Source organism: Agelaius phoeniceus, chromosome 8 (assembly GCF_051311805.1).
Source record: "Agelaius phoeniceus isolate bAgePho1 chromosome 8, bAgePho1.hap1, whole genome shotgun sequence".
Lineage (NCBI taxonomy): Eukaryota > Metazoa > Chordata > Aves > Passeriformes > Icteridae > Agelaius > Agelaius phoeniceus.
The window spans coordinates 18,122,325-18,146,662 of record NC_135272.1 but is presented as its reverse complement, the minus strand read 5'-3'; the positions used below and the strand labels follow the sequence as shown (position 1 = coordinate 18,146,662).

Sequence of the window (24,338 nt, the reverse complement as noted above, 5' to 3'; positions counted from 1 at the left end):
ATGATGGTTGTAAAGTAGGTTGAGCTTGTCAATTTTTCTCTGGGTTTTTGACATACAAAGCTGTGTTCTATGTAATAATTAAAGACACATTCTGCTCTCAAAAATACCATCAAAGTAAAACCACTGAAATGTCATATCTTAGCACAGGTTTACACTGCTGAGGCCAAATTAGAATCTGATTATTGAGCCCTTGAATGTTGCTGCTGGTATGACCTTGGAAATACTGAGAATAAGCCAAATGAAGCCAAGAGTACTTTTATCTGAACAAACACACATTTTCACAACTACTTTCAAGAAGAAAAGGGAAAGCTATTTTAATGCAAGGCTAAACTGAAAAATAATTCTGAGAATTCAAAATTATCTGAATAAATTAAAAATTTTACTGTTATCTCCTTTCAATTCTGTTTGAGTTTGCTGATATGTAGCATAATCTCACAAGAGTTAATAGTGTCAGCAAGATCCCACTGGATTTGTTTTTACGGAGATATAGACATATTAATTAAAAAACAGATTAAACCACTGTAGGTCTCATTTCACTGAGCTACAGAACAGCTACTGAAATATTTCTGAGAATTACTGCATGCTTCTTATTTGTAAAATAGAAGTAAAATATTCCAGCAGATCCCATTAACAAATGCCACACAAAGAGCACCAGTGGTTTATTTGTATTTGGTTATACTCACTTGTTTCTCAGCATAAAGCAACAGTTTCTGGAAAAATATATGTACAATGTGAAATTATCTCTTCACCTAGTTGTCCTTTAAAGGAAATAACTTGAATTTCTAGGTTTGCTATATATCCGCTAAAGGAAATGGATGAGCCAAACATTTGTGCTCAAACAAGCCCTCTAAGTTAAATCTATTCAGGAGTGAATAATTTTTAAAGCTTCTCCAGCAAAATACAAAAGATTTTACTGAAAGATCTTCACCTCTATAATTTTGTTATGAAAAGGGTGTTCTCTCGCTCTTTTATCATTTGTGAATATAGAAGCCTAAAAGCACTGTTTCTTCATTTATGTCAGCATATCTAAGTCAATGTTTAAAGAGTCAAATTTTTGCTTGGATAAAGAGACAGTTTTAGCCAAGGATATTAATCCAAATTTGCAGATACTAAGCTGAGCATTTTTCTGTTAAACAAATTACTAAAAAATGCAGTTTCAGGATTCTATGGGAAAGAATGGTTCACTCAACTTTTTTTTTCCCCCATGGGGAAAATTAAAATTATATCTAAATTTCAAGCAGAATTAGCCCATCTTGAAATACAATTTGCAATTACAATATTGCAAAACACTAATTTTGAGTGAATGCAGCATTTTGTTTAAGACCTAGTAGAGCTGGAGTGTCCTCCAGAAGCTCTGAGAAGCACAGCCCACCATCCTGTTCTGGCTCTCCTCTGATACCCCCTGGCACCTGGACCATTGCTATGGTGCCAAGGAGTGCTGATGCTTGTGAGAGCCCAGGGATGCTTCACAGATATTTCAGGGCTCTTTTTGTGCTCTGGTCCTCATGGCTGATTTTTAATCTGGTTTAAATCTTTGAGCACAGAGCAACGAGGAGTCCTGTGGGGCTTGGCAAGAGGCATGTCTGGATGCTACCACACCAAGTGGCAGGTGACTGGCAGAAATTCCAGGAGATGTGTGAATGCAGTCACAGGCAGAATGCCCAAAGCTTTGCAAACCCAAAGCAAAGGCCAGATTTTCCAAATTTTATCTCTGCATGTCATTATCTATTTTAAAAGCACTTCATTCTCCAAAGAACTTGTTTTCCCTGACCAGTGCTCTCTGAAGCTGTCCCTGACATGGAATATTCTCTGCAACATCACACCTCTTCCAAGGACATGGTAGCACATAATGAAGGAGGCTTTAATTAAGATTTCCCCTTAGCATCAAACTAGCCAGGAACCAGCTGCACCATTCTGGCTTTCCATGAACTTTGCTGTGAGGAAGACATGCCAGCAATGTCAAATTTAGGCCAAAGTAGAAAGGAGAGGCTTAAGGGAATTAGAGTGCAACCTGTATTTCTGAAATATGTATCTTGCCCATTCTGTACCCAAAAAAACTTTCTAGAAATTGCTGACAATACTTTTTCTCACATGGGCTATTTCAAAATTCCATTGATTTTTTTTTTCCTCCTTCTGTTTGTTTTACCTTATTTCTTGCTTAGCCCATTTTCTTCCATTCCGTGAGACATTTTTTGATACAAAAAGGAATCCTGAAAACAGAGAAACCTGACATGCATCCACAAACTTGTATCATTTACCATAAATAAATAGAACTTCTATTATGGATCACAAAAGCAAAGAACAAAAAATAAAAACCTTATAATGATTACTTGGTCGTGAAATTGATAAGAAAAATTATTAAACACCACACCACACCAAAATTGCTAGCAGCAAATGCATTGCAAACTCATTTACATTGATTCTTCACAGGAAAGGAAGGAAAAAAACATGGGTGAACACAACAGGGTCCATTTCAGTGCCTGTTTGAGGACTGAACTGCAGCTTAATAACAGAATGCAGAAAAGGGTACAAGACCCCAAACTGGAAGAGGGAAGCCCCATGCCACTGTCTCTTTGGGTTTGATTCCCCTAAATATAAAACTGTTAGCTCTAAGTTCAGGACCCCAGCTGATGCAGCTCTGTTGTCTGAAACAAACCCTCTGAGCAAACCCAAGAGCAAGCACAGAGCAGGAGATGCCCATCCCTAAATGTGCGCCTGCCCTTTTGTCCCCATCACCACCCAGGACTGCAGCAGAGCTCCTGTGCAGGGCACCCTGGGCAAGCAGGACTGAGGGAGAGCTCTCTCCAAGCACATTCCAGTAGGGATGTCTTGCAGGTGCACTTCACAAGATTAAAGTGTGAACATATGCAGGCATTTAATATCACTTCATAGAGAAACTGTTGTACTGGTAAAATTAATCCTGTTTTCAAATATCTGAAGATCATAAGAACAGCCATATTTTGCTTTGAAAAAAGGTCCACAATTGGAAAATACTGTAAGAAACCAGGAAAATACAGAATGGCATGTCCCTCCAGCAGGACATTTTGTCACAAAATAATCAAATCCTATTTGAACCTATTCCTGTTTCATATCTTCACCATACCCTCTGACAGGGAATTCCAAAATTTAATTACCTGTTTGTGAAGAAAATTTTTGTTGGTTTTAAAACTGTTGCATGATTTTATTCAGTACATCATCATCCATACATTACAAGAACAAATAAAAATGCTACCTTTCCTACACTATTTGTCAATTATTAGACCTTTAGCACAACCCCAGTCTTCTTTCTTCCAAGGAGAAATTACAGAGCACTTTAATTGGTCCTCAACAAGAAACCCTTCTCTGTCTACTCTTGTTCTTTGTAGCCCTTCTACTTCCTCTGGGAACTTTTACCTCTCTTGTCTCAATATTCAAGATAACAATGCAACTTAGATTTCAAAAGGATTGCATTCACTATTTTGTCTTATTTTTTCCCAGGATGTTTAATAGAACTGTATTTTCCTCTTTAGCTGGTGCTGAGGTGACAGTTTTATTGAACTAATCACAATAATGCCAATATCTCCCTCCTGAATAGTAACTACTGAATCAAAATTCATATTTAAATACATTAGTTCCTTTCCATTTACCACAATTGAATTTCATCTGCCATTCAGTTTCATGAAAAACATGTTTTACCTGTTTAGAATCAGCTTTGCTTTTGAGCATTCAAACAAATTTAATCAACCTACAGCCTGTATCTCATACCTAATCAGCCCTTTCCAAGGTTATTTACAAGCCTGTTGAATACAACCAACATCTGAGAAGCCAGATTCAAAATTCTCCCTTCAAAATTCAGATTTCCAAATATCAGTAACACCCTTACAGCAAAGGTACAAAGCTTGGTTTGGGGTGTCTTGACTATGATTGCAAATGTTTCACACTTTCTAGAGATTTTTTTCTGCATGGGATTTTAAATGTGAAACATGGGAAATGTTTTCAGAACAACTCACTCCAGCAGAACCAATTTGGATTTGAGCTGTTTATGATTTATTATTGATTTTGTGAATTTTTAAACATATTCACAAATACTGAATTTTTCTTGTTATTAGTAATTTCTTTCTTTATTTTATCAAATAAAAGTACATTTTATAAGAAATTAACTCATAAGTGAACAAATTTCCTAGAAAATGTCATATAATCTAATTATAGCAACCAAACCACTGACATACCAGAACTCTATAGCTCAATCACAGATTTTAATATTCAAATCACACACAGAGTAGACATCACTGATTCTCTGTCCCTATGTTTGCAAAGCGAGTTAATTTTTTTTTAGTTCACCATAAAGTATTTAATAATTAATTTAATTATTCTTAAATAAACAGTATGTGTTGTTGAAAATTTTATTTTAAATGAATCTGGCCAATTTCAACCACTATTCAGCTCTTTGGCTGCTTCATTGGCCTGTGTAACCCGCTCAGCGGCAGACAATTTCTGCAAATACAGAATAATATCCATTATACTAGTTTGGGAGAGAAGAATGAAAAGAGATGTGGAAAAGAAGAGAGCTTCATTTCCAGTCACAGGTTTCAAAGTGGAGTCCTTCTGGTCAGTCTCTGTGCAGACTGCAATAACAAGCAGCCACCTCACAGAGATTAAGGCTGACATTAGATGCTCCTTCTCAGAAACAACTGGGGATAATCACATCCTGCTCCAAAAAACGGGAAACTAGCTGGTGATGAGGGTAACAATCACAAGTGGTCATTTCTATCCATGTGGCCACTTAGAAAATCCTGTCTTTACAGCAAGCCCTACCCAGAATAAATGTATTTTATTGTTAACAGTAATTAATTTTCACCTTACAGTCTTTATTTTATTATCTCTGCAGTAGTTATGTTGGCTTGCTCAATGCCCTAATTTTTCCTCACTCACAGCCATTTAAAATAAGCTTTGTGAAATTTGTGAGCTTGCTGAGTGGAGGAGTTCTTTTTCTTTTGAATGTGTGTGCTTGTCTGGCATTTCTATCCAAGCTTCTACAGCTCTGCTTAAGAGTTAAAAACTGTAATAAAATTGAAATATGTTAATATAAAAATGAAGAATGGGATTTGTCTTACCATATTAAGAAGATTAAGCAATGGCTAGATAGTCCTGGACCATCTAGGGTTTAACTTCTGCTTGTCAAAGCTGCTTCCTCATCTCTATAAAGACACTGGATTATAGCCCTTTTCCAAGGTCAGACTACCCTGTCTCTGCAAGTGGAAAACATGAAAGAGATTTATTAGGCAGCAATATACATCTATGCATTTTATCTTTCTGCAGCCTAAACACCTAGGAGATGCTTGAGGCAGAGTTTAAGAGAAAATCAAATGAATTATAAATGATGATTAAATCCAAATTGATTCAAAACTGATGGGGTTGCATCATTTACCTTGCCAGTAATGTTGAGTGTCATTCTTAAATGTTACCTCTTTTTTGAACATGTGTCATACAACATCTATTAGCAAGATATCAGTATACACCAGACTACCTTTCAGTTGGAAGGTGATCACAAGCAGGCCTGATATTACAATGAGCTTTTAAAATTGTAATCAGTCTATAGGAAGTAGCTGAAGTGGGAACGAGCATCTCCACAGCTCTCATGGGCCACATAAATGCAGACACAGTGTTTCTTCCTGTACAAATGTATACACGTATCTCTCATAGGTCATTTTGAATAACAAAAAAAGCAAAAGTAAGGAATCTTCTTTCAGAGAGTACTTTGCAGGTAGATAATGGACTGACAGCTAAATAAAGAACATTTACACAGATAACAAAGTGAAACATTGGTATGCAGCCCTGCTAAACAAAGCACTGGCACAAAACTAAACCAGAGAGTCTCCCCAGGATAGGTCACTTCAGAGTACATCCATGGGCATTAAAAACAACACAACATCATTGCCAGTATTGCCATGCACAGTATTTCTCCTATGGTATCCCAAAAGCAGAGTCACTGTTACATCATCTTTTATATCCCTGGAGCACTAAGTAAAAATTTCCATTTGCTAACAAAAACTGTATCTTAAAGGTTAGTATTGACCAACCCATTTTTGTCCATTTATTAAAAGAGAGCAAATATTTTTAAGCAAAGAATTTTAAAAAAACTTTGCAGATAAAGAATACAGACTGAAACATCTGTTCCTCAGTCTTTGAAATCAATTTTGTAACAAAAATAAAATATTCAAAGCTTTAAGACAAATTTTGTAGGCACACTTCCCACAATGAACAACTTCAGTTCCTCTTGGTGTCTGTTTTCTTCTTTCCTTGCAAGCACTCAGAGCTAGTTTTGGAAAAAAAGGGGGAAAAGCACCAAACCCACTCAGCAGATGACATAGAAACTGTCCCCGTGAATAAAACGAACCAAACATATAAGATTGTTTTCAGATGAACCCAAGCAGCCTGTGTTTATTATGAAAGTGTCACACTTACACAATTGAGAGTTAAGCTATACTTTATCACACCCTTGGTATTCTAAAAATCAATCTAGAGACTGCAGCTTCTGATACCCAAAGTTGAATTCTCCCTCTCGACTCGCCCCTGCTTGGCTCTGGTGGGCACTGGCACTCCTCCAGCCCTGTGCTCGCAGCTCCCTGCAGCCCAGCACTGCAGGAGCAGCTTGCAAGCCTTCTTCATCCCTGCCTAACATTTCAAGTGCAAGATTATAACTCTCAGAGCTCCTAGGACCTTGGTTTTTTTCAGGCTTTTCTTTATTTATAACATGAATTTTTCTGCAGGTTCTCATAATAACCTACTGAGGATTTCTAAGTAAAGAAATAAATAAATAAAGTCAAAAATTACAATTTTCCCTAATCCTCAGTCCTGAAAATTCTTCCTAAACACTATCCTTAATGAGTTATTTAGGTGTGTACCCGTGAACAAATGTATGATATTTACAGATCAAGGAACTCAGAAGTCAGGATTTTTAGAGATATTCTCCCTGCACTACTGACACAGTGTCCTGGTGCAGCTAGAATGAAAAACCTACCTGTCCCTTAAATTTGGTCCTAATAGAAGTGGACCTATTCAAATAGGCTGCAGAAAATTGGAAGCAGCTTGGGAAGATGAGATTCTGCTGATGAATGTCACAATACAGTCCTGTACATGGTAGAGAAAATTGTTTAAAGTGCTTTCCATCTATTTGTAATTTCTTGCTCCTTCCTTGCAGTTTGGGATGCAGTTTTGCCTATCATCCTTTCCTTGAGATCTGTGTTCACCCCAGCCCAGAATAACTCCATAATGTGTCATTTTGGATCACGTACTTATCATACCGTAAAGATCCTTGGAATCAAATTCCCACAAAAAATGTCATCCAAACCCTTGTGTATTGTTTAGGTTGACACAGGCTATTTAAATGGTAATAGTTGCAAATGCTGGCCTGTGGTATTTCTCCTGAATATGCTATTGCTCCATCTCTCTGAAACCACCACCACCAGTTATCTCAAGCTGAAGGTTAAACAAAAACTCTAAGCATCCTTAAATTGGATTAACCAATATGATCAAAGCTTGACAGTTTCATAAATGTCAGCATATCTGCAAAGCAGGACTTGAACTTCTAAATAAAGCCAGGTCCACACCTTTTTCTACTTAGGGATCTTAAATGCTACTTGACCTTCAGGTTTAGAGTGGTAAAAATTAATACAGTATTGATTAACTGGAAAAAAAAATATGAGTTTAGGTAGACCTTCAAAAGAATATTTTTGAAATTAATTACATCTACCTATTTAACCTTAAACATTTTTATATCACTTAGTTCTTTAAACCAGATTTTGGAGCAATACAATAACATTAAGAATAGACAAAACTGAAAAGTTTTCACTCTTCCTGTTGATACTGGATTTTTAAAAATCTCATTATTTCTCTCTATATACAAATTTATTTCTAAACAGCTGTAGTCCCTCATATACTCACTAAAAAAAATTGAGAGGAAAGCTTTGTAGTAAACCTTTCACTGAAGTGCCCTCATGTCTATATCTCAATGGAATGAAAACACCATCAGAGACAGCAAATCATTGACAGATTATGGCCCACCCCACTGGAAAACTGATTTACTCAAAGAAAAACTTGCCCTGCTACCTGCAGCAGTTCTGTATTTCAGTGATTCCATCCCATACACACTGAAAGGTTGGCTGTATTTAGTTTTCAGAATTCATATAACTGGAATGTATTTTTATAGGCCTCACATGCACTGCATCATTAAGAAAGAGACGTGTACATAAATAGGAATCTAAGGAACTTGGAGTCAGGAGGCAAAGAGATTACCAGAAGCAAGCAGCCAAGGGCCTCACTTGAATTTCTGAAAGCCATCAGCCTGTGGCCATGCAACCACTGCCCTTGCCAATGCCACGTGCTCACCTCCTCAGGCATGGAGCTTGCACATCTCTTGGTTTGCAGTCACCACCTGGCTCTGCCTGGCAGTGATTTACTCATGGACATTGGTCCAGCTGCACACTTGATCACAGAATTTGTTATGAAAGCAAAAAGTTGTGAACTTTAAAGCACCACTGTGTAGCACCTGGATCCACCTCATTATAAACACTTTTTGTGGTTGCTGTAATCTGTGCCACAGGGCAACTACTTCTCCATTAACAATTTTTTTTAAAAAGTATTTTTAATATATTAATAGATAACCAATATGGATCAAAAGTCACATTAACAAATTTCCTCTCAAATCCTTCTGGGTCAAGCCATCATATCTCTACTGACTCAGATAACTACACTATTTTGTACCAGTTGAGAGACCAGTCACATCTCACAATTTGCTTCATGGTTAGATATGATTAAATTGCTCATAACAACTATGGCATTCAATATTTCTATTCTATAGCTACTTTTTATAGAGCATAGGTGCCCCAGTATCACAGATATTAAATGGCACTTGTGCTCTTATGTTATCAGAGTTACAGATTTATTTGAAGCAATCACATGAGGAATTAAGATTTAGCACCTTGAATTGTCAGTATCTAAAGCAAATTTCTAATAAAGTGGAGCAGGTAACTAAAACACTACAAGAAAGTGTCAAAACTATCTTTCTGTTTCTACTGAGGTTTGAACACTGGCTGATACACATAAACACAGAAATACCTCCTTCCAGCCAAGAATGGCAGTAATTCTAAGATCCTCTCCAAATGATAAAAGAGATTCCCATAGACTCAAAGATTTTGGTTTTCTTTCCAAATAATCAGTTATATTCCAGGTCTTCAAATAGGGCTTGCATGGTTCCCAAAACTTGCTGCTGGTACCTGCAAGGAGACAATCTCCTTTCATTAATAGTCTCTGATGAAAAATATTAAACTATTGCAGCTCCAAAATTTTTATTTTCCATTTCCCCACCCAAAATTTTTATTTTCCATTTCCCCACTAATCAAAGGCCACATCAGTGGTAATCTGCTTTACATGTAGCCTTGTAATATTCAATCAGACTCTCAAACACATACTGTAACACAGCTGTAGTTAAACAAAGATGCTAAGCCTCCAAGAGCATTGCTTTACATCTTAAAATTTGACAAACAGCATGCAGAATCTTAACCTGTATCCTACAGGATATAAAGACAATGCATACAGAGTCAGTTGAAACATTTAACAAGACAAATGAGATCAAAACAGATTTTGCTGCTATGCTGCAAAACGAAAACACATGGGTATTCATCTTTGACTGCATGTCTCTTTCACCACAGGGTATAGCTTTAATTTCCCATAAAATGCTTCAGCATTTACTTTTTTCCCTGACAATCAGTTCCATAAAGTTGTTCCACCTTTCTTGTTCACCAGATATTGTGCATGTAACAAATCTTTTTTCCTTGTGCTCCTTGTTTAGGTACGTAATAATCATCTTTCTTGCTGGTCAGTTTTCTGATGCCTTCTAGCCAAGCTTTGCACACCACAGGCATCATTACTAAAATGACCTGCAAGAACTGCAGGGGCTTGAGGTTTTTTCCCCCATTTTTTTTTCTGCAAAAAGGTAAGATGTCTGCACAGTACTACAGGCCACATACCTGACACACCCCTATTCTGATCCAGCATCTTCCACGCCAGCCATAGCAGAATAAAGCCTGTGTCAGTCACTCAGAGCAATTCAGCTTCCCTCTCTCAATAGTCCTAATCTTCCCCCTATGCTGAGAATCCCAAATGAATCATCCCAGATGATTATATTGGTCTGGCTGAGCTGGAGCTCATTTCCCCAGGAAACCCTCCCAGGGCTGTGCTTTGCAGCAGGAGCTGGAAAGGAGTTGGTAACGCCCCAGAGTTTTGGCTGCTGCTGAGCAGGGCTGGCTCAGCACCAGTGCTGTCTCTCAGCACCCCAGCCTGAGGCAGCAGGCTGGCACTTGGCAAGACCACAGGAGGGGACACTAATAGGAGAGTGGACCCACATTGACCAGTAGCATTTCCAGACCATATATCAGCAGCTCAGACACAAAAGATAAAAGGAGTTGGAAGTGGGGGCATTCTTTGTTTACAACATTTCCCTTCTGGAGCCACTACTATGAGAGCTGAAGCCTTGCTTCCTGGGAACTGTCCAGACAGCACCTGCTAATGAGAAGCAGAAAGTTAAACCTTTGGGGTTTTATTTTCCTTTGCTTGTGTGCACATAACCTTTTGCTTTAGTAACCTGCTGTATCTCAACCTGTGAATTGTCTCCCTTCTAATTTTCTTCCTCTGTTCAGCTGAAAAGGAGTAGTGCTAGAGCAGCTTGGTGAGGGCCTAGCATGCAGCCAAGGTCAGCCCACCAGAGTCCTCTTTGGTGCCCAGTCTGGGTGAGACCACGGCAGTCTCACGTTAATCATGCTGCAGTTATAGCAGTTATTGGGTAGCAGGACAGAGAGCTGGCAGCTGAGCTGCTTATCTCCTTATTTGCCAAGTTTGGGAATGGACTAACACAGCCAGTGGCTCTGTGCTTTACCCTGGCACTGAGGCCTTGCTGTGCTGGGCAAGGTGTTCATTTAAGGAAGATCTTGTCACCTCCCCAGGAAAGCAGACCACTGCAGATGAAGGAATCCAGCACCTGAGAGATTTAGCAGTGTGGAAAGTCCTCTATAATGACAGCTATTAAAAAAGTTAGAGTAGAAAAGAATGTATTGGAGAAAGATTCTCCAGCTCCTTGAGTTTGTATCACAGAGCACTGTGGTCAGCAGTGGTGTAGCAAACACAAGAGAGCTCTTCCCACCATTGTCACCAGATATGAGTAAATGGAAGTATAAAATGCATGAAGGCAGAACAGGGTAATCCTTTTAGGCTTAAAAAGTTATTTCCTACAGGACTTCTCTAGAGAAATTGATATGTTAAGGTAACTCTTGAAATTAAAATACTGAAAGGAAAGTACACCAGTCAAAGTTTAACTAAAGGACTCAGCATATGAATTAAAACATTTGTCTTGCCAAAAGAAATGTCATCAGATTGCCTTTCTTTCAAAAAAAACAAATAAACTATAGAATAAAGCATGCCTTTTGGGGTTTTTTGTAGTTTCATACCAACACCTCAATATTTCTGATCTCATTTGTGACATAGTAGAATATATGAATGTAACATGATAAGCTTTAAAACTGCTGACATAAAATTCAAAATCCATTTTACACTTTTGAACCAAATAACTTTGGAAGAAGAGCATGTTTGCTGGGTGAATTTCAATGACTTCTTCCAATTTTAATACAACTGCATTACAATTACCATATTTGCAAAACAAAGAGCACAAACCAGAAAAGCATAAAAAGAAATGGATGATGACATTTGCATTTGCAGAGTACATGGAATGTAAGTTTGATTTTTTTTCTACTCAGCATCACAAATGTGTTTTGAAACCTCAGTGTAGTAAGCATTATGCGTTCATTTGGGGAGTTTCATTTGCATTTAATTTGCTTTCAATGGCTGGATAGGATATTAATTTTGAAGGCTTATAATAATTTCTCATGAAATAATACTATGACCTAGACATGAAAAATCAACATATTTTTACCTTTTTCACTCAACACAATCCTGCTTTTATTACATGCCCAAAAGTAGAAATTTTTAGGACAAAGTAATTTCATTTTTTTTTAAATCATGCTCTATTTTTCAGAATTTCCCCTTGAAACCAAGAAGATCACAGAGAACTTTTCATAAGTGTTTTTTTAATACATATTACTAATATTTCATTCTAGATCTTCTTTGATGCTGAGAGTCTTCAAAGCTCTCCAGGTGTCTAAGGCTCATCAGGTATGAGAAACCTTCATCTGAATCTTAGTGATTAGAAAAATAAACCTAAGAAATTTTATTATGCCATGGCAGCCTTACTAGGGTTAGGATATCAGGTTCTGGAGGGAAGAACAGTCACTAGTGGTATAACACCACTGATTTGATGACTGACTCGGCAGAGAGTCCTTAAGACTTGTCCATTTTAATAACTAAGACAAAACAAAGGGTGAAGATGGAAAAAATTAATTTTAGTAGACTTGAAGGTGGGAGAGAAATGGATACACAGAAATGGAAGGTTATTCCAAGTATTAGTACAGCTGTAAAGCTCGTTGTGACAAAAACTAGGACCTTATTCTACAGAGAAGGATTCAGCTCAAGCAGTGCTGTGTGAGCAGAGCATCACCTCTGACCAAAGCCTTACAGAACTAGCTCTGCAGACACTGACAGCCAGCACAGTGCACCTAATTTTTGTCATTAAATTTGATTTCCTTTTTTTTTTTTTTTAAACTTACCTTTCCCGTCATAATGGAAATGGTACCAGATAGGAAATAGGAGCAGTGGGGAGAAACCTAGGTTAGATGAAACTTAATTTTTTATTGCAACCAAGTTGGAAAACTTGAAGTTGCCCAGATATCACAGGGACACATGATATGAAAATAAATAAGTAGTTAGCTATGTTAGGTTTAATAAAAGAAGAGTGAAATTTGGGTTGCATGGGTAAAACAAGAGCAAACAGGGAAGGGAGACCACATAGTGCTGTACAGCCAGGAGTTTACAGACAAGCAGAGAAATATTTTGTCAAAACAGCAGCAAAAGCAAAATTGTCCTTCTATAGTAATAGGAAAAAAAATGAGCACAAAGGCATGGTTGAAAAGCTCCTTGCTCATGTCCTGTGAGTGGTTCCCCCCCAAGTGGAGCAATCCTCACATTCAAACTCCTAGGAGCCTCTTATTCCAAACACAGTAGATGCTGTACACAAACAACACAAAATCCCAGCATCTTCCATCCAGTTTAAATGGGGGTCAAGCATCTCTTTCAATATCTGCAAGTCCTTTAAAAACTTTTTAAAGCAAGTATTTAATGGACAACTGTGGGATGGAATTCTTGTAAAGACTGCATTGGGAAGTCTCCCTAGATATATGGTAATTATTTAATTAATTAGTAATTAATTTCTCCTTTTGGGAGAAATTGAAGAGTTTAATCATGTATGTAAAACTGTAAGTGTTCCTGAAGAATCAACACTCTTCCTGGATTCTCTGTCATCATGCCAACTGCACCAGTGCTAGTTCCTCATGACAGAGAAAGAAACAGAGCTGGTATTCAAGCTGGTCACAATTTAAAATATTGGCCACGGGGAGTCATGTTCAGTTAAGAGATTTGTGGTCTCACAGACTTCAACAGTTAAGAGAGGAAAATTAGTTCATGTCATTTAGGTATCAAAGGAGGCTGGTGAACAGCTGGCTGAATTCAAAGGATCACTCAATTCAGTTTTTAGGGTGAGAAATAGATAAAAGTTCAGTACTACTCAGAAAACATTCAGGCAGAGTAGGTACTAGTTTTGATAGCAAATTCATCAGTGTGGGAGATCTCACCATAATGAATCCATAGATTCATTAAAAGGAAATTCTAAACTTTTGGCCATCTGTTAGCAATGGGTAGGGAATATATACAGAAGCCATTTCTGACAGATCTACAATGCAGTTTATAACCATGCAGCATCATGACTTAAACCTCTCTACACAAAAAGAATTAATGCCAACCACTCTTGTTCCTTTTTTTTTTTTTAAGAGAGAATTCATTACTTCTTAAACACCACTTGAAAGACGTGGGAAGGAAAACCCACATAATTTTAAGGGGCTGCCATTAGGAGTGGGAATGATTGCATTGATAAAGTTGTTCTGATCCTACAGCTGACTCCAGTGACGCTCCTTTGTGAGTTCAGAGCTCCACCCACGCTGCCATACACCCACTGAGTTGTAAAACTGCTGGCTTATATAACTCCCTAATTCAAGGTCTAATGAATGTTGGCAGTTTTTATTCCCAAGTGCATTTTTTCTTTCCTGATTAAAATTCAATTCCTATGAGGAACAGAACTGTATACTATCAGACTGTTCTAGGCAGAATACATAGCACCTTCCCAGCTGAGTAGAATAACACACAAAAACAGGGAGAATTTTGAAAACCCATGTGCATCTCTCTTTTTGTATTCAACATTAAAACAAAATTATCCACTCTCAACATTACAGAAAGCTGGACCTACACAAACTGCAGCAAAATCCTTAGTCAGGTCAGTCAGGTCTTAACCACAGTAAGATCATACAGTCATTGCTTTTATAACAGTAGTGTGGTCACATATGATTACAAAAACCCATTCAATGCTCATGGCAGAGACAACTCTTGCACAAATTTCCAGGCACTTGGATTACTTGGTGGTAGATGTGCAGAGTCAAGCACAGCTCAGCTACTCCCACCCACTCCAAGTGAATTCCTCATCCCAATGTATTAAGCACAGCCTTGAACTGACTGGTTGCATTACCTGTGACAGAATGTGCAATGATAGGAAAACCCATGTTAACACTCCAGCTTTCTTACACTAACAACTTCATTTGAATAAAATACTTATGAACAATTAATAAGCAAAATTATTAAGACTAGAATAAATGGAATAATCACAAGTTAAAAGTCCAAGTACTATTGCTCAGTGATCAAATGCTTTGCTTCATCTCAAGCATTATTACACACTCTTACATATATATTAACCCCTGTGTTTTCTTGTGGACAAAGATACACAAGAACAAATTCTGACAAGACTAGCTGTGAGATTACTGCGTTGAATAGGGTTAGGCCAGTGATTTGTAAATTCCTAACTGCCATCCTATTTGTTCCCTCTTTGGATTGGGGTTTTGCTTTTTTGTTTTAATGTGATTTTGTTCTGCTGTGAGATTTTGACATGTTTGGTAAAATCTGAAGCATGACTTAATTTGGGCACTAAAGAAAATCATCAAACTCATGCACTGTTTGAAGACTTCAGTGCCTAAAAAATCCTATTTTATCATTAGAGCTACTTTTCCAAATACATCTGGATTTTTGAGCACTTGTCATAGTATATAGCACCTAATTTATCACCTGAATAGGCATCACTTTTCTAAGCAGTTTGTTCTGGGAAGCCACAAAAATCTGTTTGTTCCCTCTGAATGAAAACTACATTATAGAAACTTTCCTACAGCTGCTCTACACTTGAAGTTTGCTTACAACAGAGGTACAGTGGAGTGTTAAAAAATATAAATTAGTCCCTACAGATGTTTATGTTAAAGTATTATTCACATTAATAAGTCAAATGTTCAAGGTTAAATATCTGTATTCATGGATACAGCTAAAAATACTATTTGCATGCAAACAGTATGAATGCTAAAGCCTGTACAGGGCTGAGAACTGCCTGTCTTTTATATTTAAAAAAAAATTAAATAACCTGTGCAAGGTAATAAAGAGCAAAATTAACAGATGCTGCTGGTCTGTGTTTGGAATATTTGTTTAACTTGACATAAATGAGAGGAGAAAATCTGGAATAGAATATTTAACACCAGGTTTTTCCTCCCCTGGAGTGGAAGATCTTCTCCATTATTTCTCTTGTATCCAAGAACAGGCACAGTCTTGCAGCACAGTAACTGAGGTTACTTGGAAGGAAACTATTGCTCTTCAAAACTCTTTTTTTTTGTTTTGTTTTGTGATCGCAAGTGTGCCAGGAAGGATATAGCACAGGAAGGATACATTTTGCTTCTGAGAAATTTTGCAGCCATGAATTTAGACAATCTTTACTTTTACTAGGCAAAGCACACTGGTGCAACATCAGTAGAACCCAGCATATTTAAATCAGTTTGTGGAGTGGTTAGGACAGGATAGAAGTTTTGAATGTGTGAGTCAAATATTGATACAATTTGGTTTCCCAAGATTATGTTTTGGGAGGTAGCAAATTTATAATGCTCCAGAAAACGAAATGGGCTATGACAGGTATGCTAAATTCTGCTTAGATAGCATTCAGTGGGAACTGGCCCTTCTTCATAATTTAAATTCCCACAGTGTCACATTTTAATGCAAGAAACATGGCCTTTACTCACACAATTTCCCCAGTTTTTAACTGCAGGGGACCAGTAGGTCCTAGTTTGGGGTTTTATGATTAAGATTTCTCTTATTCCCTTAACAAAAAAAAAAAAAAAAAATTAAATAGTAAAAGAAAAAACCCACAGAAGAAAATACATACACACTCCTGCTTTAAAAAAAATAAAAAGAAAGAAAGAAAGAACTAGTTCCAGCAACCTGTGTATTTTAATAGAGCATAACATAGCTAACACTGAGGCCAACATCACACAGTTCAAGTGCTTCTGCATTTTATGTGTATTTGTTGTAACATTTATGTTTGAAAAGCATAGTCTTATTAATGATTCTTTTTAAGTGACAAATAGTATTTTATGTTTTTGTTGGCTAATCTAAGCTTGTTTTCTGTGGATTATTCCTAATTTTCTATGGACTGTCTCCAAGACCTAACCAGAGCAACACCTTTCCCATCTAGAATCACAAGGCGGTCTACAGTGTGTGCAAATGAAATTATTAAACCAAAAGGAGATTAGTGGTTATCTCAAATATTTATTTTCCTTAAAAAATATCCTTCAAGTCATTCAGATTTCAGGATTTTATAGAAATGTTTTACCTGAGAGTCACTTTTAGGAAGCAATAATAACCAAGAAATTAATTTCTAAATTTTGGGGGGAAAAACCTGCTTTTAAAAAAATCATTGTAATTATTATTCTCTTAACAAAGAAATATTAAATCAAGACAATTTTCTGTCAGACAGTGCATGAGTTTGATGATTTTTTTAGTGCCCAAATTTAGTCATGCTTCAAATTTTACCAAACGTGCCAAAGTCTCACAGTAAAACAATTTTCTGTCAAACATTTTAAATAAATACCTAATGGCAGTGAAATATGTCCCTCCAATGAGTCAAGAAGCCTCTAGTATGCAAATGATCTTAGGAAGATGATACTGGTAGTGTTGATGAGATTAACTGCATCACTTAAGTGGCCATTTATTAGCTCTAAACTAATGAACAAGTTAAAATGTATAATTGCTCAGGCTATTTGTAACATTTGCTACAATTATTAGCTCAGCCAACCACAGCACTTTCCAGCTTTGCCATGAAAAATTATTGTTGCAGGATCTTCAAGACTTTAGTGTAAGCTTTTGTCTCTTGATTTAATTTTTCTTACCTCTTCTGCTCCAATAATTGCAAATTGCAAAAAGAGACAACATTGTAGCTTTACTCAGTCATAAAACACTACACATCTTTACAACAGCACATGAAGGACAGCTTGTACAACTAAAGGGATCTGGGCAGCCAGACTTGAAATTAGCTGATCAACTTTGCAAACTAAAATACCAAGGCCATTACCCTCTATTTCATGGAAAATTGAGGTCCCCAGGGAGCTATCTCTTCATGGTTTTGTTCAAAAATATAATCTCTGGTGAAATTAATTTAATGAGTACGGCAATGTGAGTCTTTACAGTTTGGAAATACGTTGCACCTATATACCAAAATACATTATTTAACTACTGAAACAAATTACTTTACAAGTCTACAGACCACTGCAAAAAAATATTTAAACTTCTATGAAAATTTGCTTCAACTTTGTCCTTTACTGTAGGTCTTAATATTTCTTCAGAGATATTTTAAGATTTACACATGCACCATAATGGTTAAGCCATTGCAGTTTTGTCACAAGCAAAAAATTCCCTTCTGGTCTAAGTCTGAACCTTTCAGAGGCTCTGAACCTGATGTGATCAGCCAAGTGAGAAAGGGACATCTTAAGGGCATACAAAATTGACAGCTGCTTAGACACAATTAAGTGCCTATATCTTTTGGATGAATGGTCAGTCCAACAACTGTAAAATTTTCTAGATGCAATTCACAGCCATTAATAAAATATTATGAATATTGCTTGGCACAATCTATTAAATTTAACATAGCGGTTGTTTTGGATATTTACCACGTATTATGTGAGACATTCTATTGTCCCAAATACAAATATCCACCCAAATTCCAACGTTAATGGACAGGATACGAAACACCAAACCTTTAGCTGCAAACGATGACAGAGTTAAAAAATATCCTTGAAGAACAAAATACTTTGCCACAAGTTTGAAGACCAAAAGTCTGGAAGTGTATGACCTAGATTTTTACATCAACTGGTCATTTTTGAATCTTCAGTATCTGCATGCTTGACTCCAGGCAGCCTGATTTTCAGACACTGCATTATGTTTCTCTATTTGCAATGCAAACTCTTTCACCAGGCAGTAAATTCAGTATCCCAGAATGAAGGCACTCAGTTCCACTAATTCCTTTCTAAGATCCTGGTCAGGTGGTGGACCCCAGATAAAATCAAATCTATTTAGAGATGTGATTTTTTTCGTTAAATTGACACTTCACAGGCATGCAATGTAAAAGGAAAACAACCCAGTAGCTCTCTAAATTTTTTTTTAATTATTTTGACCAGCCTACTTAGCACATATTAAAAAAAAAGAAGTCATCACTTCAAACAGACAGAAACAGCTTGTCTTTTCTCTGGTTGTAATTATTGGGCTGCTCAATCTAATTCTGACATCAATTTCACAAGTGATTTTCTGCTCAGGGTTTACCAACAGAAATAACTTGGATAAGAAAACTAAAGGCAGGTTTTCCCAGCCAATACTTTATTTCCTGCTCCTGCTTGATATATAAACTGTACTTGAAATTTCATCTTTAATAATGATCACTTAATTAAATAACACACCAGTGGTTTAAGTTGTTCTGCTTTTCTGGAATTTGATGAAAACGGGTGTAACAGTTGACAAGCACTTGCACTTAAAAGAGAACATATCTTTGATGTCAAGTATGTCTAAAGGATTCTCAAGTAAGAGTAATATCAAAATGGGCTCACCACCACTCAATCTATTCCCAACAGTTACCTGCTGGTCTAAGTGCCCCTGCACCATAATAAAAACCTGTCAAGCATTCAAAATCAATTACACACAGGATGTCCAAAGCTGCCACGCCAGCTGTCCTTGCGGTGCCCAGCAGCTCTCACTGCCCATTTCCAGTTAAAAACTCATCGAGCTGCGCCGCTGCTTTCTCAGCTGTGATTCACTGCAGTACAGAATCTGACCTCTACATACCTTCATACACAAAGATGAGTGTTTATATACAACAATTCTATTCTTAATATTTGCATAATCACAGCTATAATGAAAAATTAAAGATATTTCAGGACATATTAACATCAAGCTACAATTTTAAGGGGAAAACATTAAGTACTTAAGTTGTTCATGTGTGTTGCCTTTTTCAGTGATTGTATGTGACACTAAAATGGAAAGGCAGGTTTCAAGTCTATCTCCTGCTGTCTCTTCTACACAGCACATGGACTTTAAAGCATTTATTTACCATGACATGCAGTAGGAATGAATATTGCAATTATTGAAAGATGTGAGTCCAAAAAGAATGGCTCCACTTGGCTACAGAAGCAGCCCTCCACATCTCATGAGTCTCACATATTACTCCCAGCGCTAAAAGCTGTTTCATATCCACAAACTTGGAGGGACAAGATGCTCACCTAGGTATTGATAACAATATTTGATGTGAGTAACGCTGAACTACAAAATAAAACGTCCCATCACTAACCTCCATCTACTCACTTTGTGATAACTTATTTTCATTTTACTGTTACTTGTTGAGATAGGTTTTTTTCCCTTTCCAAATGAATTTTGACATTCTCTTTAGTGGAGGAACTTCTGCTTGTGCCATAAAGATTTAATTCTTCTTGAGAAGTAAGCTCTTTTCCCAGGCAAAGCTTTTCAATAGTTTGCAGAATTCATAGAAGATGGTTCTATGGCCTTTCACTGAAACCAAAACTATAATGGAAACATTTTGTTTTCCTATAATGTTTTTCAGTCCAAAAGTTTTAAAAATATTTTGAAACTTTTTGAAGAAAAATCAAGGCTTCTGAATTGAGAGCATCTGTTCTGACACAATTCTATTGCAAGAAAATATTCAAAATACTTTATTTTAAGTCCAGTGTGAAAAAAAGATCAAATCAAAGCTGTTGTGTGGAAGAACTGACATACCCCAAAAAAGCTGAGAAAAGTTTACTGATACTGTCAGGGACACTTTGTAGTAGAAGTGCACGAGGAATTAAACATGAGTTATTTGTCAAAAGCATTTGTAGACACACTTACTGTGTGACTCTGTCTTTGCTGGAGACAGCACAAAATGCCCCTTTGGATGCTAAGGGAGCCCACAGCAAAGCCCACTGTGCCATTTCAAAGGTACCTCTAGTGACAGCTGCGTTCTTCTGGCATTCATCAGATTCACACTTGCTTTGCAAAACCTCTATGAAATAACCCTTAGCATATTTTAAAGGAGCCCAGCTTCCCACAGAGCTGCTTTTGCTGCTCCCTGCAAAGCTGGGTGCCTTGCCAGCCATATGTAGCTGTGAAATGGAGGTTAAGTCACACAGCACAGAGAGGCCCCAGCACTGGGATTTTAGGAGAGTGTGGCTCCACATGTGCTAACGAGCAGCGTGGTGACATTCTGTCTCTGATACACACCATGTATTACAGCTATGGAAAGCTCTAGACACATTTCACTCTTGTTTTAAATCAGCAAGAAAGAGTGCCAAATGTTTGGGGGTTTTTATCATGGAATAATCATATCTTGATGAATATACATAACTACCAGTAACACTGAAAGATGAGGGCAGTCCTCAAAAAGATCAGTGTTTTTTCACATACATACATTTTAAATAAATGCTAAACCTAATGTCCATGTTTAAAATTGAAAGCATGTTCTCTAGAATAATGCAATCAATGTTGTACAATATTAATACTTGTATTTTGAAACAAAAAAGGAAAATAAACTCCCAATTTATCTTTACATTTAGTCACTTGTTAGAGCCTTCTCAAAACAGTTTTAATTGTCCCATGCACTGACTATAAATAAAGCCCTCTTACAAAGCCCTCAGAAAAGCATCAATTTAGCAAGTAACAACTTTACCTGTGTCCATCGGGCCTTTGGCCTCAATCTCTCCCTACAGAGATTAGGACTACACAGAATCCAAGACTTTGTGCTTCACTGTTCAATGAAGTTCTCCAGTGCTACAAAAAAGGAAGTGTTCATTAAATGTACTACTACTATTAATAATAGTTTGAGTGATGATAACAACAGCAGATGAGTCATACAAATACATTTTAACAAATGAAACTGGGCAATTCACTTTCTCTCCAAAATGATTTGACACTGCTGCAATAAATTGATTGTCCCTCAAATGAACATATATTATAGTTTCCAAGGTTACAGAAGGCTGCAGTCCTGAATAGGTTTTGTGCTCATTTGAATGTACTGAAAACTTTGCACTCGTGGCTCAGCACAATGGTACTAACATGGTGATGGCCTATTGCTGTCCATGCTGTCAATTTTGAATCATCTGTGAAAACACAGGAGGATGAGGTTGGATGGCCTGAATAAATTACTGGATGCAGTACTGTTCACATGATCATCTTTAGAAACTTGTCACTGGCAAACTGAGATGTTAATTTGTTTGAAAGTAGAATGATGATTTTGCTAGTTTGAAATGTTTCTTCATGCTTGGAAGCAACTGCCTGTAATGCCCATCTGAAGAGTGAAGAGTGGGACCAATAAAAGAAAAAAAAAAATTAATGTTTGTTTCAATAAAATGTCCCTTTAGTGACCCCACCAACTTAGAAAATGTCACCATCTATCAGGATCATCATCTCAACATGAACTAGCATCTCTGAAAAAGGTCAAAAATCAAAACTAAATGCAAAAAATCCTTACAGAGGAAAACAAATTGGTTGAAATACCAATAGTGCTCTACAGCAAGAATGCTCTACACGCAAAAATGGTTGAAAAACAAGTTTTGGGACTGCTTTCATGATGAAGATTGTAACAATGAGTTTTTGGTGGGGAATGACTCTTATTTAATAGCTGACAGGAAAAATAGTTAACTGCAAGCTAAACCCCTGCTTAAAGAGGGGACTAAATTCAAGATGGTAAAGACATCAATTAAATAAAACTACAATGGCTGCAACCAGATAAACTGAGGCCTTACTTCACATCACCTTTTATACATACACTTTATCAGCACATGTGTGCAGAGTGAGCTAAATCTACCTTAATCAAACTGAACAAAGGTGTTGTGACAGCGAACAAATACAGCTGGGCAAGACCAACAATACAGAAAAAGGATTCTTTGTTCAGCTGACCAGTAAATGTCTGTAGACCTATGAACTGCTGAGTCCAATGTTACAGAATGCTTTGAATACTTGGGAGAAGACTAATAATCCCCACTTCTTTTACTAAAAGAGTTTCAGTTCTGTTTAGAAAAGCTTCATATTAATATTCTTTGAAACCAGTGCTTTCAAGGCTGGTTCATTTAAACCAGGAGAATTTGCTTCCACTCCTGTGGGAGAATGAGTACACTGATGGATTTGGCTGCATCATCAGAGGAGGTTTAAATGCCATATGACCTGCTTATAATGAATATTATTCCTGCTCAGCTCCTCTTCATCTAGTCAGAATGCTTCTGAGTTTGATTCACCAGAGGGCCAAGGGGGAGGTAGGAAACTCACTGCTGGGCATCTGAGAGAAGCACATAAAGAACGATGTTCAGGGCAAGGGGCATTTTATGTCCTTTTTGTGCTGCTAGGCTGAAAAGTGGCAGCTACTGCTAACCTGGTTGTGCATTTGAATGATGAGAGAAAGCCATTTACTTTGGAATTGAGAGGAAAGTCACCAAGCCATGTCAGATAAATTACAGTTTGGCTGCCACTGCTGAGGCAGGGACTGATGGCTGATGCTTCCAGGACACCTGCACAAAGCTCCAATTCAGCCTTGTGAGAACAGTGAGGAATGTGGGAAAACACAACACACCTGGGTGCTGCTTCCCAGCACTCATTTATAAGAAGGAGGTTATAATTTTCTGAATCCTCCTGCAGATTGCATTGGAGAGCACCTAGGGTGGCTTGTGACATAGAGAGCACTGTGGCCCTGGGCCCTGCAGGTTTGCAAAGCCCTTTCCCACGTGTTGGCCATGGTGGCCAGATGTGAAGGGCTGCCCAAATGCAGGAAAGACTGATGGACCTGTTGCCTCAACAGATCGTTCTGCAGCAATGAAATTACATAAGTAGGAAGACACTAAACTTTTTTTTTTTTCAGAAAAAGAGGCTATATATTTTCAAGTAGGTATAGAACTGGTTGTTTCTGTGTCTTACACAGCCTGACAGGAATGAGGCATCCTTCACTGAGCATTGGCTGTGCATGAAATGACATAGCATGGTAACTATAAGAATTTATTAATTTGTTTAATATTTAGTACAGTTGTTTCATGATGCTCAATTCCACTTCAACTTTCTGTATCTCCCTTTCACATCATGACCGAACCAACACATTAAATGGTTCTTTCTGGGGGAAATAAATCAGCTGGTCCCTATGCCTTGGGTGAAAAGCCCAAAAGGAGAGATTTAGACCACAGCAAGACATCTAAGGGAGAGATTATGATTATTATTTTGGGTGTAATATGAGCAATTAACAATTTCAATTACACCAGGCTGTAGAAAGGCACTCATGAAAGCAAAGACATGGATTTAAGGTTTATCCAGCCCAACATCAAAGCTAAAGAAATCTCATATATAAAGAAGAAAATGCATTTGGCATGTTACAAAGTAGTATATATTGAAATACATAAAATGGACTATTACCAGAATGAATCTCAGAAAAATACATTTTCAGATTTCCTCTTCAGTGATATTCCACCTACTGCAGAATAATAACCTGCTATCCATAGCTGGATAATTTTATCATTGTAAATGGTTTTTACTTTTGACTTACACATTACCGGATGCTAAACTAAAAAGACTTGAATTCAGCTTTTAGGAAATTGCAACATTTACAAGTTTGGCTTCTCTAAAGAATTTTACTAATGCTATAAAGCCAAAACTAGATGTTCACAGCCTGATAGATTGTACCTGTGTTCCTCAAAATTGCTTATCTGTAGATTTCATAACACTTAATAGATTATAGGCAATGATGAGCCTGACTTCAACTGAAATGCATGTTT

General features: G+C 37.2%; 1 long non-coding RNA gene across 1 annotated transcript in view; it reads right to left on the bottom strand.

Annotated features, from left to right (window-relative positions):
* Window positions 1-21,353, bottom strand: part of LOC143694612 (uncharacterized) — a 31,500-nt gene extending 10,147 nt beyond the window's left edge. The window contains exons 1-3 of the long non-coding RNA XR_013183182.1: window positions 21,257-21,353; window positions 5,094-5,228; window positions 2,147-2,210 (exon numbers count right to left, since the gene is read on the bottom strand). This is a non-coding gene — a long non-coding RNA (uncharacterized LOC143694612). The remainder of the gene's footprint in view (window positions 1-2,146; window positions 2,211-5,093; window positions 5,229-21,256) is intronic.
* Window positions 21,354-24,338: the final 2,985 nt, after the last annotated feature.